Source organism: Nycticebus coucang, chromosome 17 (assembly GCF_027406575.1).
Source record: "Nycticebus coucang isolate mNycCou1 chromosome 17, mNycCou1.pri, whole genome shotgun sequence".
Classification (NCBI taxonomy): Eukaryota; Metazoa; Chordata; class Mammalia; order Primates; family Lorisidae; genus Nycticebus; species Nycticebus coucang.
In genome coordinates this window covers 14,766,797-14,782,456 of record NC_069796.1, presented here as the reverse complement: position 1 = coordinate 14,782,456, position 15,660 = coordinate 14,766,797, and the positions used below count along the sequence as shown (strand labels likewise).

General features: G+C 40.7%; 1 pseudogene; it reads right to left on the bottom strand.

The window, feature by feature from the left end:
* Positions 1-13,371: 13,371 nt before the first annotated feature.
* On the bottom strand, positions 13,372-15,563 carry LOC128568486 (glomulin-like; annotated as a pseudogene).
* Between the last annotated feature and the right edge of the window lie 97 nt (positions 15,564-15,660).

The window sequence follows — 15,660 nt, the reverse complement described above, 5'->3', positions numbered from 1 at the left end:
CTTTTCACCTTTCTTGTTTTCTAGCATGCCATTAAGGGCCCTAATTTGTTGTCATGGTACCTTATATGCGTCCATATTATCCTATCTCTCCTCACACTGGATTCCCCAAGGTTGTTCTTTACCAGGCTGGGAGTGCCTTGGGGACAGAAATATGCTCATTTGTTTTTTAACTTCCCAGTGCCTGGAGAAATGCTGACACTGAGAGCTCTGTGATCGATGAATGAATAAATAATTGTGTTATAGCTTTGATCCTTAGTGTTCAGAGGCTGGCGCTGTAAGTTACACTTACTTGAGTGTGGTTCATGTCCCCAAGTACTGTGGAGGAGCTCAAGAGCAGAGACCAGGACCTTGCTCATAGTAAATGCTCAATGCATATGACCGATGGTTCAGGCTGCATTCTTGCTGGGTTCAAGAGAAAAAGCCAAGCCTAATAATTTTGAGAAAACAAACACATACCGTTCACAGCAGAAAAAATACAAATGGCCAATAAGTATGAAAAGATATCCATGCTTACTGTTGATCAAAGAGGGAACTAGGCCCTTGCTGGGAATGTAACTTGGTCTAAGTTTTCAAAGAACAATTTGGGAATGAGTATTGAGTTGTAAAATGTGAACACGCTTGGATACAGCAACTCTGCACTTTGTACAAGAGCACAGTGTTGGTAGAGACAGTCCTCCTTGGGCCCCTGGTATTCCTCTTCCTGGGATACCAAGACTGCAAGATCCAACTGCTCTTTTTCTGCGGCCGCTTTTCAGGGTTATTTTATGTGCTGGTAAACTTGAGAGATAAGGTGTGTGTACAATCTTCCTCTAAATCAAGAGCAGGCTTATTTAATGCTTGCTATAAAGGCAGCGGATGCCCTAACTTCAGTGTTCCTTATGATGCAACACAAACTCAGTCTGTGCACAGCGTCCATCTGGCCCATATTGTGTCACCCCTCTGTGACTTGGTGGCAACAGACACCAACACAAACACGAAGCACATGCTATCTGCTGTTTAATAAGCAATGATCCTTTGTCCCTGAAAAAAAAAAATCATTTCTGATTTTCCTGATTTCTACAGGTAAGTAAACTGGGGTTCATCACATGGTTTTATTTTTGTTTTTATTTTTTTGCAGTTTTTGGCAGGTTTGAACCCGCCACCTCTGGCCTATGGGGCCAGCATCCTACTCCTTTGAGCCGCAGGTGCCGCCCCATCACATGGTTTTTTTGCTTGCGAACAGAACTAGAGACCAGGGTTACTCAGCCCTGACAGCTAAACTTGGAGTATCTGGATAAGAGATACAACAGACTGATAGACAAGAATCCCAGGAAAAGCTCTCATAACACACTTCATTTAAGCAGTCTGCTGGGTTGCCAGCCCTCAATAATCATTCTGCAAAACATCCAAACGATTGCCTCTGGTCTACTCAAAGCTCATGTCTGCTAAGTCACTCACTAGCACAGTGGTTCTCAAAATAGGATTCCCAGACCAGAAGCGTCAGCATTCTGAATAACTTGTTAGAAATGCAGATTCTCAGGTTGTCTCCTGAGAATTAACTGGGGCCTCCTAGATAAGCTAAGGCACCGCAGCCTGTGCTTTCACAAACCCTCCAGGTGATCCTGATACACACTAAGGTTGGAGAAGGCCCTGCCCCCCTCCCCCCAAGCACAACTTCACTCCCACCAGCTGAGTGGTATCCTTACCAAGAGACTGCTGGTTTGTTTTCATTCTTATCCCTGCCAATTGTACTTGTCACTCTATTTACATATTTTAATTAATCATTATGTTTACCGATTAAATATAAGGGGGGGGAAGAATTATTGTGCCTATGACAACGATATTGAATCTTTTGGAAAGAGTCAATAAAGACAAGTCACTAAGAAAATGTTCTTCAAGACGAAGAAAATTTGGTGAATGGCTAATGTTTTGTACTCAGTACGTTTTAAAAGAGCTTATTCAATATTCATTCTGCTTTAAATAAACCAGATCTGGAGATCACAGAAAATGGATGCAGTTTAGGCAAGAAATATGGAACAAATCACCAAGCAATGATTTTTATATTCAAAGAAAAAGGCCTTGGGCCTACATCAAAAGATCTGCAAATTAATATGAATCTATATATTTTAAGTTAAAATGTTTAAGGAGTGTATTTATTTTTTATAATTTCACATTTAACTGATTTTTTGTCTTTATTAATTGAAAAGCTTCTAGCTTTCACTGGGTTGGGGAGAGAACTTCCCTTGGATGTGATTTAAATCCTGACAGATTATAACCTACAGTGGGGGGATAAGACACAATTATCTTCTTCTAATTGCTGTTCCTTTCATTCTCAGCTCATGAAGAAAGAGATTTGGGTCTCTCTCTTTTGCTTCTACTATTCTATCTTTCAACCAAGAGGAGACCCTGGTTAAACAGCTATTCCCTTGAGCAGCTCCATCAAAGGCACGTTTGATGGTAGCAGGTACCTGGGCTGTGACCTGGCCTCCATTATTAAGTCTAGTCGGTAAACCGTTTGGAGCTTGGACTCTGGTCCAACAATTATTTGTACTTCTCAAGGGTACAGAAGCAGGCAAGACCGAGCAATCAAGAAGTGATAGCAGGAACCCTATCGCCATCGTACTGTGAGAGAGAAGCCATTTGTCCCAGAGAGAGAAGCTGCTGTTCTCTCTATCTCAGGCTCTTCCTTAGAGAACCCTTCCCTACTTCCTTCTCAGAAATCTATGTTGACCCAATCCGTTGGGGGCATTGAGCCCAGGGTGGAACCCTAATCCCTGCTAATCAGTCTATTCATTTTCCTGCAAATGTGGATTTGAGATACAGAGACTCTTACTGACTGCATGAACTGGAGAGGATCAACACTGGGGGTGTATTCTCCTATGTGCTGGGACAAGACCCCTCAAAGACCCAGCCTGGAAGAGAATAAAGCATTTTCCCAGAGAGAATCAGAAACAAGAGAGCATACGAATGTGGATGAAGTTAACTGGAGTCCAGTTGCATTTCCTACCCTTGAGGCTCACAACTCACCCCGCTCCACCACCCCGCCCATCTTTCTAATAAATTGCCTTTTTTTAAAACCCCGTTTTACTAGGCTTCTGTTATCTGCCTGACACTATTCCTGGAGCAATAAGTACTTTGTGCCAGGCATCTTGGTGAGCATGTTGAAAACAAATGTTGGCAATTCCATGATCATGACTGTTGTTTAAAATCTGAACTTGGAGCAGTTGCAGATAGAGATAGTTTACTGACTAGCAACAGGGGCTCTGACACAGAAAAGTGACATCCCAGTATGAAACAGCAGCAGCCTGAGAATCAATTACAAAAAAAAAAAAAAAGATTAGCAGAATTTGAATAAAGTGTTAAAGAGACATTTAGACTCAAGCAGAATGGAGACTATTCTAGCCATTCTTAGCCAACAGCATTGTTAAGCTATTCTTTAGTGATAAAAGGACCAGCTGGACATTTGTATCATGAGGCTTGCATAGCATTTGTTTATTTATTAGATATAATCATGGTTAAAATAGTTCTTATTTCATAGTGTGAAGTCAGTCGTTACTCACAAAGCCTGTCGATGTTTGCATGAAATCTGAACCCTCCTCCCTCCTGCCCTCACTGTGGAATATGGACATGTCACGGACCTCATCTGCCTGATGGAGTTGTTACTCTGGTACCCAGAACGGGCAATATCAGGCGAGCAGCCCAACTGGCCAAATTCTCTTGTAATTTCCATCTGGGAGTGTGACACACTCCAAGTACCATCTAAACGTAGCAAAGCTTTCTGCAACTCTTTTCTAGTTCTCCTTCCTCCTAACCTCATTAAGGAAAGAAAACAGACTAGGAAGGTGTGTCATGGAGAACCTAAAGGAAGAAGGTAAGCTACAATGAAAGAACACTCAAGTGAGCTGACCTCGGGCATCTCTGCCGGGAGCCGACGGGGGGCTCTGGGACTAAGGCGAGCAGCGATAGGGAGGAAGCTACAGACATGGCCGGGTGGAGCCCCCGCTGTGGCTGAGGAGGGAGGCAGCTAGGGCAGGGGTTCGCGTCCGGTAGGATTCCGGTGAAAGGAGTGGGAACAGTAGGGCTAAGGGGAAGTCAGGTGGGAAGGACAACTTTCAAGAAACAACGTGGAAAGGAAGAGAAAGCTCGAAAGGCAGGAGAGAAGGGCCTCCTTCAGCTGGGTGAGGCAGTGAGTGTACAATCAGTAAGGGCCATGCTGTGTGTGTGTGTGTGTGAGTGCACACCCGTGCCAAGGAACAGACTTTCAGTGTAATGGTTTCGGTGTAAGCAGAGCAGATCTATTTCAACTCCTTGTTTACTTTTCAGAAAACATAAAAAATGTTAGGGATTAAGAGTGCAGAACTGGCGTTGGAGAGACGTGGTTTCAAAATCTGGCTTTGCCACAGTTAGCTGTGTGACCTTAACTGATTTAACTCACTTGGATACTAGTAACTCTCACATGATAGGATTGTCCAGAGAAAGAAACCGGGGGATGTGGGTCCAGCAATTGGCAGCGTGTGCTGCGCAGAGCTCAGAATGGCAGCTTTGGTGGCAGCGCTGTCCTCTGACACATCTTATGTGTTGAGTCCAGCTCCTTACATCTATACTATATTCATTGCCTTTTGTTCTTTTTTTTTTTTGAGACAGGGTCTCACTACTTCGCCCTGGGTAGAGTGCTGTGGCATCACAGCTCGCAGCAACCCCCAACTCTTGGGCTTAAGTGATTCTCTTGCCTCAGCCTCCCTAGTAGCTGGGACTACAGGCACCCACCACAATTCCCGGCTATTTTTTTGGTTGTAGTTGTCGTCGTCGTTTAGCTGGCCCGGGCTGGGTTCAAACCTGCCTGCCTCGGTGTATGTGGCCAGTGCTGTAACCACTGAGCTATGGGCACTGAGCCATATATTCATTTCTTGATGCAATTAAAGCTACCATTAGTTATTAGTTTCGCACCAAGGTTTATGCTTCATCCCTATTTCTTATTTCCCTACGATTTTCATCCATATCCAGAGTTGACATGGGTACTACAAACATATTCTGTATGAACCAATCACATAAAACCTACAGTCCAGGTAGATATTAGCTACATTTCTCGTTTGTTTTGAGAACAACTTGGTTATGTTCGGTTAACATAAATTTTTGAGTAGACATGTTTTACATATAGGAGCATACACATATGAGCTGTATGATAATTTTTTTAAATGCATTTACCAAAGACATGCAAAAAATAAGCCTCATTGTTTTATAACCTCCTTTCTCTTTCCCCTTCTTCCTCTTAAAAAAGTAATACCCAGCTAAATTCCGCACCGTCCAATGACATTTGACTATTTCTTTATTATTAATTTTGAATTATTATTATATATAGTTATATATCTTTACAGGGTACATGTGATGTTTTGATACAGGCATACAATGTAAATTAATCAGATCAGGGCAATTGGGGTATCCATCACCTCAGGTGTTGATTACTTTTTTTATTAGGAACATTCCAATACCACTCTTTGTTTTTTTTGAGACAGAGTCTCACCACGTGGCCCTGGGTAAAGTGCCATGGTGTCACTCACAGCATACCTCAAATTCTTGGGCTTAAGCGATACTCTTGCCTCAGCCTCCCAAGGAGCTGTGACTACAGGCATTCGCCACAACACCTGGTTATTTGTTGGTTGCAGTTGTCATTGCTGTTTGGCAGGCCCAGCCTGGATTCAAACCTACCAGCTCCAGTGTATATGGCTGCAGCCCTAGCTGCTAAACCACAGGTGCCGAGCCACCAATGCCACTTTTTCACTTATTTTAAAGTATACTTTAACTTATTGTTGTTTGCAGTCACTTTGTTGTGCCATCAGATACTGTTTATTCTAGCTAACTATGTTTTTTCAGCCATTAATCAATCCCACCTTACGACCCCCCTCCCGATTTGGCTGTTTCTTAAAATCATCAGTCCCTTTAAATTAAAAACCTTTGCCACCCCTATACTATGAGTAATGCAAAGGGGGAGGTCAAGAGAATCTTTTGTGCCCTAGAGCACTCGTTCCTTAGGGTACAACTTTGAGACAGGAGGACCCCACTTACGTTTAGCGTACAAGATGAACGTATCTCGTGCATTGCCTCCTGTACCCAAGCTTCATGCTCATAACACCTCCCAAAGGACCCACAGTTCTCTCTGCTGCTTGCAGCTCTGGTCATATTTTATGGCAGGATCTCACAGTATGACCACAATTCCTCAAAAACACCTTCCTTGTTTGATTTCTGCCTCTTAAGCTTATCTACCTGCTGCAGTATTTATTCTTGCATGATAGTCTTTGGAAACATGATTTCTTTTTATAAATAAGTAGGCCTAGGGAAAACACAGTATTATACAGTACCATATGACAACGTCCCATTATCTAGACCAGAGTTATATAAAAACAACACAATGTTACCTTTTATTTCCCTGTATTAAGGAAACTCACGTGAGATTCCTCTTCAGACCCTAGACTTTCCTCTACCATCTTCACCTTTAACACACGATTTTGTCCTATTTCTTTTTTTGTCCTGTGTTTAATTTCTGAAATAAATTTTCAAACCCGATACAGACACATGTATGATAGAGCCTAATTCAGAAACTGTATCCCTGTCATAAACTGATTATGGTTTAGTATGAGGAAAGCTCAACAAATTCACTACCCACTCTCAATATTAACTACTTTTAGTGAAAGTAAAGTAGTTCACATGAAACCAGTGAATGAGGAAGAAGGAATGAGTTCCCTTTCATCATAAATATTAATAACATCAAACATAAAAGCTTACTCTATTCTCCATTGGAATTAAGTAAACATATAAAATGGGAAGCATCAATACTTAATTCTGAATATAACATTTGTTGAATCACTAGTAGATACTGTTTTTCCTTTTGCTTAATCATCTGTATGGGGAGAAATTCATGCATCAGCAGTTAGTGATAATGGGGCCCCTAGATAACTTCAAGATAAAAAGAAGGTTTTCTTTTTATCTCTTCAAAAGGTCAGTTTGCAGTTGTCCAACCATACACATTCTGACGGTTGTTAACATACATTAAACACACATATGACCTTCCGTGTCTTTTCTGACAGGGACCAGATTCTGTACCACAAAAGTCACAGAAACTTAATAAGCTGTTGTCAAAGTAAAACTAAAAGTAACAAAGGTGTGAGTAATTAATTATTAGGTTTTGACTTTTTTGGTTCACTTATGTGTATCATATTCTAAAATGAATTGAAGATGAGGCGGTGTCAGCTGAAATTGTGGGCGTTGTTCTCACACCATCAGATGAGCTGAATTCTCACAAGGAATAGCCTGTCATTGTTTTGTCAGGATTAGCAGCTCCCACGCGTGGCCAGTGGCCTGGCTGACATCAGTTGGTCTATCCAAAGGCAGAGTCTGGAAGATATCTCAAAAACCAGTTTTGGTTTTACAACAGTGACATTATCTAGAGAAGCAGTTAGAGAAGTCACAAATCTTGGCTTTGTCAAGGATTCATGGCACATAAGCAGTAAGCAGTTGCAGTGGTAGGGAAGTTAGGGGATAATAGCTGGTCAACTTTTAGCTACGTCTATACTTTATAGGAATCAGACTTTTATCGCTCTTCCTGCCTCTGACCTTACATTATTTTATAATAACATAGGCAGTTTCAATCTGATCTGAACTACTACATTGGAGAGTCAAATTCGTACATCCAGTTCCAGATCTGAGTCAGTTCCCAGACCTAGAATATTGTGGATAAAAAACACTGGATGTCCTTGGGAAAGGCCCTTTCTGTGATCATACTGCTAACCTTCCTCCAAGGGATGTTGGCCCTTTACATTAGAAATGATCCACTGGAGAAATAAGTTGAATTCCAAGGATTATTAAATACTGGCTAGCTAACACTGATCCTTGGGGACCCCAAACATCATTATGGTTTATCAATCAGAGAAATCTCATAGGGGTTTTGGTCCCTCAGAAAGATATTTGGTCTTTGGCCCTGATTCCTGGCACAGAGCTCTGAAAATCCTCAGAATTTCCTAATCGATAATGGTGAAGGGACTGTCTTTTGTTCTAATGAGGTGACTCTTGGGGGGGCCCTAGATAACTTTAAGATGAATGAGGGTCACCAGAAAGATCAAGCATTGATTAGAAGCTTAGAATTTTCATCTCAATCCCCAAATCTCCTGGAGGGACAGAGCCTAAAGATTGAGTTAATTAATGGCAAAAGATTTAACCAATCATGCCTATACAATAAAACTTCCATAAAAACCCTTAAATGACAGGATTTAGGGAGTTTTTGTCTTGGTGAATATATCGAGGTGCTGGGAGGCTGGCGGGCCCAGAGAGGGAATAGAAACTCTGTATTCCTCCTTCCTTGCCACGCCCATCTCTTAGTTGTATCCTTTATAACAAACCAGTAATGACCTTAGTAAACAAAGTAACTTCTTGAGTGAGCTTTTCTAGCGAATTATCGGACCTGACCAGGGACTCATAGGAACCTCCAATTTATAGGTGGTCAGTCAGAAATGCAGGTGGGCTGGGACTTGCGATGGGCCTCTGAAGTGGCAGGGGGCAGTCTTGTCGGACTGAGCCCTTTAACCTGCGGAAAAGGTTAGACAATAACAGAACTGAATGGAATTGTTGGGCCCCCCCGCTGGTGTCAGAGAGTTGGAGAAGTGATGTTATTTCTTGTCCGTCTTCATGTGGACACCAACACCTCCTTTGACAATAGAAATCCAATTAAAACCCTTCAATGATTCTGCACTGCCCTGGGAAAATGTCCAAATCCTTTAACGCGACTTTCCAGAATCAGTTGTCAGTGTAATTTCGTGATCCATCTACTGATCGCTTTTCATTCTCCTCTCCTTTCTATTATCCTGGTGCCTTTAGCAAAGTGTTACTCAAGTATTTCAACTGAGCTACTGTAACTTTCAGATGAAAAAGAAACAACCCAGGGTTTAGGCCTGGGCAGAAATATTACAAAGGGAGCAGCACCCTCTAGCGGTCGTCATGGTGCTGATGGACATGATGAAGGAGAAATTTGAAAGGGAAAGGCGAGTCTGAAAGCCCACAGCCTGGTTTCAGGCCCATCTGCCATTTCCAAGTGAAACTTCTCCCTCCCCTGCTCCCCACCTTTTGGAGAATACAAAATTGATTTTCATTATGAAGGTGGTGTACTTGTTACTGTCTTCAATTTCCATTTTGTAAAACACAAACATTTTTCAAACGTGGATTTAAAATATTGCCCCATAAGATTATACCCATTCCCTGAAATCTTTGCAATGTTGAGGAATTTCTGTGGGGAGGTGAAAAATACCATCTGACTACACAGATTTCTGAAGAGCTGATAATCCAGGAGCCTGGGTTCCTGGCTTCCAGAGATTTTGTGTTTTCTGTTTTAGCCATTGGTAAGTGGCTTCTGAAGACCAGTGTCTTTTGACAATCTGTTCTTGAGACACAAATGTAATTTGTGTGACAGGTCAACCTCGGGGTGCCCTTGTGGGTTTGTTCTTTATTCAATATAGTTTCAAGTAAGCAGTCACTCACAATAGGAATGTGAAGAAGTCACATCAATTTTTAAATTTCAAATTATTATCTATTGTAGAAAAATTATATGCTGTAGAAGTCCTTATAGATTTGGGAATTCATGAAAGTCTGGATATATGTCCTTTATATATATCTTTGTGTCCATACCTTCGAACAGATTAAGATACTGTGAATAATAATGGAGTAATATGTCCATTCTACTTTCTCTTAAATATCAGAGCTATCAGACTGGGAAAAATGAAGGTATCCTTCCTTCCTTTCTGAATTCCTTTTTTTTTGAAATAGAGTCTCACTTTCTTGCCCCTAGTAGAGTGCTGTGGCGTCATAGTTCACAGCAACCTCAAACTCTAGGGCTTAAGCCATTCTCTTGCTTCAGCCTCTGGAGTAGCTGGGACTACATGCGCCCACCACAACGACCAGCTAATTTTTGGTGATGGGGTCTTGCTCTTTCTCAGGCTGTCCTCCAACTCCTGAGCTCAAGGATCCACCCGCCTCAGCCTCCCAGACTGCTGGGATTACAGGCGTGAGCCACTGTGCTTGGCCCCCACTTCTGAATTCTTATCATCAGGAGATTTAAAACAATTTCTCTGCAAATCACTCCGAATCAAAGCCTGCTGTATTGAATCTGCATGCATCTGCTAGCCAAAACATTTACATTAGCTTAGATATCTGGAGGAGAAGATTCAGAGTACACTGAGGATCTAGTTCTGATCTTTTCCAGATGGATGGCTCCAGGCCCTTCTTGCTTCAATTGTGCATGGTAAATATTGTTTTCTCCATATGATTAAATAAAAATATCCCCTAAAAAATGGATGCTATAATTGCTTGTTGACTACCTATGCTTTTGATGAAGTGATAATCTCAAAACAAAAAAAATCACTGATGTTACTCAGCACCGATGTTGTCTATAGCGTGTGTGTGAGAGAGAGAGAGAGAGAGAGAGAGAGAGAGACTACAGTTAAATAGAGAAAATGTTGAAGCTTGTTCAACTTAATACTCACTGACTGCTGGTCCACAGAAGAGGAAGAGGAAGAGCAACCCTGAATATTTAATGCCAAAATGTTTTTAAAATATTTTTAAGTGTGCACAGGAAATGATTGATGTCATAAAGGGCTGTGATTATTACATGAGCAGAAATATCACATTCAAAAATACGTTTTTAAGTATATTCTTACTACTAGGAGCTATATAATAAGCATAGAGAATGTCTATTTTGAGAGATTGTCCTATTTGTGGATTTGGGTTTTTTTCTATTGCTTCAGGCAATGATTATCAGCTACTAAGTCTTGAGTGCCAAGGTGAGAAGACTGTCTACCTATTCCTTGAATTTAGACCTGTACAAACTTCTGGAATGACTGTGTCACTTACCTTCTTAACTTGTTCATTCTCCTTCAAACTTCACCTGTCATCTAACCTATACCAAGATCACAGCCCCCTTTCCCTGCTCCTACCACCAAATTTCACTTGGGCAATTGATAAGCAACTGTTTCTTACTCACCGTGTATATAAATATACTACATGTGCTTGCTTATTGATTTAGCCTTCTAGTGATTCTGCTTCTCCACGGGAGCCCCAACTGACACAGTGTTTTTCCAGTGCCTCCTCCTCCCTTGTCTGGGCTGCCTTGTAACTTTTCACACTTGATCTTAGCCAAAAGGCCGAGAAGCGATGTGCCTTGTAACTTTTCATTAACAGAATGAGGCAGAAGGGACAGGGTCAGTTCGGAGCCTGGTTCTCAATATGCCTTGAACATTCTTTTTCCTGCAACCCTGGGATCCCGTGTGAACATCTTGGGCTAGCCTGTTGGAGGATGAGAAACTCTAATGTGAGGAAGAGTGCAGTTATCCCAGCCACGGTCATCCTAGACCAGCCTATCACCAGTTTTCCAGCCAAAATATGAATAAACCCAGTCCAAATCAGCAAAGCTGTATGCACAACTCCCCAGCAGATAACCAAGAATGAGTGATCCCAGATGAGACCAGACACACTTAGCTGACCCAGAGTCCACTGTGTAGTAACCGTCTACAGGGCAGATGGTCTTAAACCATAAGTTTTGATTTTTTCCCATAATGATTGCTTTCTCAGCCAGTATATTAATTTTTCTTTTGTTGTGAAATATTACATGCAGAAAATTACATAAACTATATATAAGTGTAATAAATAGTTACAAAGTGAGGGTGCATGTAACCACCACCTACGTCAAGAAAAAGAATCACCAGCGCCAAAGGCGGCCTCTGCCCTCTAGACTCTGTGTTGCTTCTCACTTGATTACCCCATCCTCACTCATTTTCCTGACTACTGACATTATCACCTTATGCCTTTTTTGTATAGCCTCACCACATATTAGGGAAACTGGGATTGGTTAATTTTCCTTGTTGTCAGCCTTTATATTTTGTATAACTTTTTTTTTTTTTTTTTGCAGTTTTGGCCAGGGCTGGGTTTGAACCTGCCACCTCCAGTATATGGGGCCGGTGCCCTACTCCTTTGAGCAACAGGCACCACCCTGTATAACTTTTTTGCCTAGCTTATTTTGCATAATGTATGTTATGATGCTCCTATGTTGTCCCGTGTAGCTGTAGTCTATTCATTTTCATTGCTATGATGTGATATGTCCCATTTAATGGACATATCCACATTTGTGGATATCCAGGGTATTTCCCATTGTGGCTAGTACTAGGCTTTGACATTGAGTATTCTTGTGTATCTGGTATAGCTGTGTATGCATTTCTGTAAGACAGTGGCTCTCACATTTGGGGTCCTTAGAAAGTGAAGTTTTAAAATTTAAAAATTGCAAATAAAAAAATTGAGATGGGACGTTTAAAAGTATTTCTTGATAATTTATTCAAAAGAACAATAAATGTCATGTTGCATTCATTTCTTGAATGTCCCATAACAAATGACTACAAACAACAGTAGCTTAAAACAACAGAAATTTATTTTCTTATAGTTGTAGAGTCTAGAAGTCTGAAATTAAGGTGTTGCCAGGGTTAGTTCCTTCTGGAGACTCTGAAGAGGTTCCAAGCTTCTCTCCTAATTCCTACAGCTGTGGGCAATCCTCAGGGTTCCTCGGTCTGCACACATATCACTTCCATCTCTGCCTGTGTCTTCACGTGGCATTCTCCCTGTGTGTCTCTGGGTCTGTGTGTTTTAAATCTTCCTCTCCTTTCTCTTACAAGGACACCAGTCATTGGATTTAGGGCCCAGCCTAAATCCAAGATGATCTCATCTTGAAATCTTTAACTTAATTACATCTGCAAGAAAACGCTATTTCCAAATAAGGTCTCTTCACGGGGACAGGGGTTAGGACTTGGACATGCTTTGGGGCAGGAAGAAACACAATCCAACCCTCTGCACATGCTTATATAACTAGCACATTTTTTAATAAAAAAACTATATTTTCTGAATAAAAATTTAGCAAGAAGAGTGACATTGTTTTAGAAATCTCTTTCATATCTAGATTCATAGAAGCTGGGTGCTCATTTCCTTTTACATTCAATCTGTCACGATATATTGTTTGGGTTGAAATATTTGATGAAAATCCAGCCTCACCCCGAGAACTACAGACCCTCAGAAAGGGTTGCAGAGACCCCTGTGGGTATTTAGAGCAACATTCTGACAACCATTGCTCTAAAGTATTTACCTGACGTGTAAAATTTTGTAAAATATGAATTTGAATTTTGTAAAATATGTGTGTGTGCGTGCATGCATGTGCTACAATATATATATATATATACTCTTTACTAGATGATGGCACATTGTTTTCCAAAATAGTTGTACCAATTTACATTTCCACTAGCACTACATAAGATATTTTTTTGATAAATAAAAAAAGTCATTTATTTTTCTAGCAGTAAATTTTTACAGAAAATTTTTTATAAAGGTATTAAATAAATCATAATAGAAGGTGCAGCATTTTAAAATCATAATGGAAGGTGTAGCATTTTATTAGTTTTTACTTAGGAAGCAAAACTTTCACTTTATCCCAATGTTTTCTTCAGAGGTAGCCTTTGTTTTTACTTCAATGAGTTCTTCTACTCGTGCCAGAACGCTTTCGATCAAATCAAATGTGAAAAGAGTTGAATATAGGACCTTAAGTTGCATTTCAGGAGGCATCTTAGGGAGATCCTCTCCACCTATGGTTATAGAACAAAGATCTTTAGACTTCTGGACTTCTTGGCTCTTTTCTTGGCTGTTTTTAATTTCTGCTTCATAATGTGCTTTTGACACATTAAGTCCTGTATGGAGAGGCTTTAGGAAATTATTCTCAATCTCCCCGAGTTCTGTCCATAATCCAGTTTGATTGTCATTTTCATTATCTCTGATAACCAAGTACCTCAATAAATTTAATGAAGCTATAATCCTATCTGAGTTTTGCAATAAATCTGTTTCGGCACCCTGGGGGAGAAAGAGTACCATATCTAGAAAGGGAATCAGCTGTGGTCCTGGAAACCATTTGTTGTTATATATTCTCTTTAATGATATGTCAATTTGACTTTTGATATTTTGAATAATAAAAGCCTCGACACCTTAGTGATTACTTGTATTCAATAAGCACCTAAATAACATATATTTGCCTTATGAATCCATCTTGTTAATGTACAGCTGCAACATAGCTAAACTCCTTTTCCTCAATGTCTCAATGGGGCAAATTGTCATTACTTTAACCAAGCCCTGAGGTACAGCAAGAAAACTCTTGATTTCTAAGTAGTGGTAAAGTAGACTGTTGTCTTCTATTCTCAATAAACAGTTCTCTAGCAGATCCTATCCTTTGGAGAAAACAGGCTCTTCTGTTCTCTGCAGGAAGACTTCAATATGCCCCATATTAAACTGCAAAAGGTACAATGGGCTTAAGACCATTGGAAGCTGATCGATACTGATGCCCTGTACAAATACTAGATACGCCAGAGAAGCCATAGAGTCTGCTAATTATTTGTCTTCTTGTTCCTCAAATTCAAGGTAATCCCGAGTCCTCTTTTTCCTTCCATGATTAAAAATCATTTTGGAGAAGGGATATCCAATTGCTGATAAAAAGCATATTATTTCAGATGCAAAACATCTGAAAGGATCATTTCCAGCTTCAGATTGTTCAAGGAATTGTGCTTTCAGCAAAGGGCAGTTCAAACTCTTGAAACAGAATTTCAGTAATTCATCCTTTAGCTTTTCATTCTCTGGTGAGTTTTGTCATGGACAACTTCTTCCACAAAAGGCTTTGTGAACTCCATTAAGGCGGTGCAACCCTGACAAAGCCCATAGTCATCTGTTTGTGCATGTTCCTTTAAATATGGAACAGGAAGAAGAGACCGCTGACTCCAGAGGGTGGACAGTGCTAGTCCAACCGAATATGCCTTGTTGTTATGAAGTTTCTGAATCACTGTTTGTAATGGCGGAAGTAAAAGAAGGATAATTTGGGATATCTATTTTCCACAGGGTTCTTCAATCAGTTCAAGCAAACCCAACGATAATTCCTTTGGATTACATAATTTATTCTTCTCATTTTGCATAATTTCTAATAATTGCTCTATATACCCTTCCTCTGTGCATCTTTGGCCAGCTAACTGAAATAGGCCAAAATCATCTTCTTTAAAGTTTTGCTCTCCTAGGATTTGCAGCCAGATCTGCAGCCCCACTTAGCCGCTGCCACCTCGGCGGCCCAGGCCGCGCTCCTGGCCCCGCCCCGGGCATAAGATATTTTGTTGTTCTATATGCTCATCAATTTGTTGCCTACCTGGTGTTGTATTATATATTGCCTTGTGATTTTAATTTTATTCGTTCATCTTTCTTTTGTCTGTTTGTAGGTCATTTTATGTATGAAGAAACTGAGGTTTGTTTAAAAGAGCAATGTTACTCATCCCAGTTAACAGAGTTAATAAATAGAACCCATGTTTTCTGCTTTCAAATTCAGTCTTCTATCATCCACCTACTAACACAAATAGCCCAGTTCTTAGGAAGTACCAATCTCTCCCAAATCTCCTCCCAGCATCTAAAGACCTTGAATTCAGATCTTTTCCCCACTGAGGAGGTTTTGTGTGCTCCAGAACACTGAACACTGCACAGCAGCCCATATCTCCATCACTTCATAGCCTCCTCCTTCAACTATGCACCCCAACCCTCATCCTCTTGACAATGCCTTTTGCTCCTTTCTATCTGCCTCTATTTCCT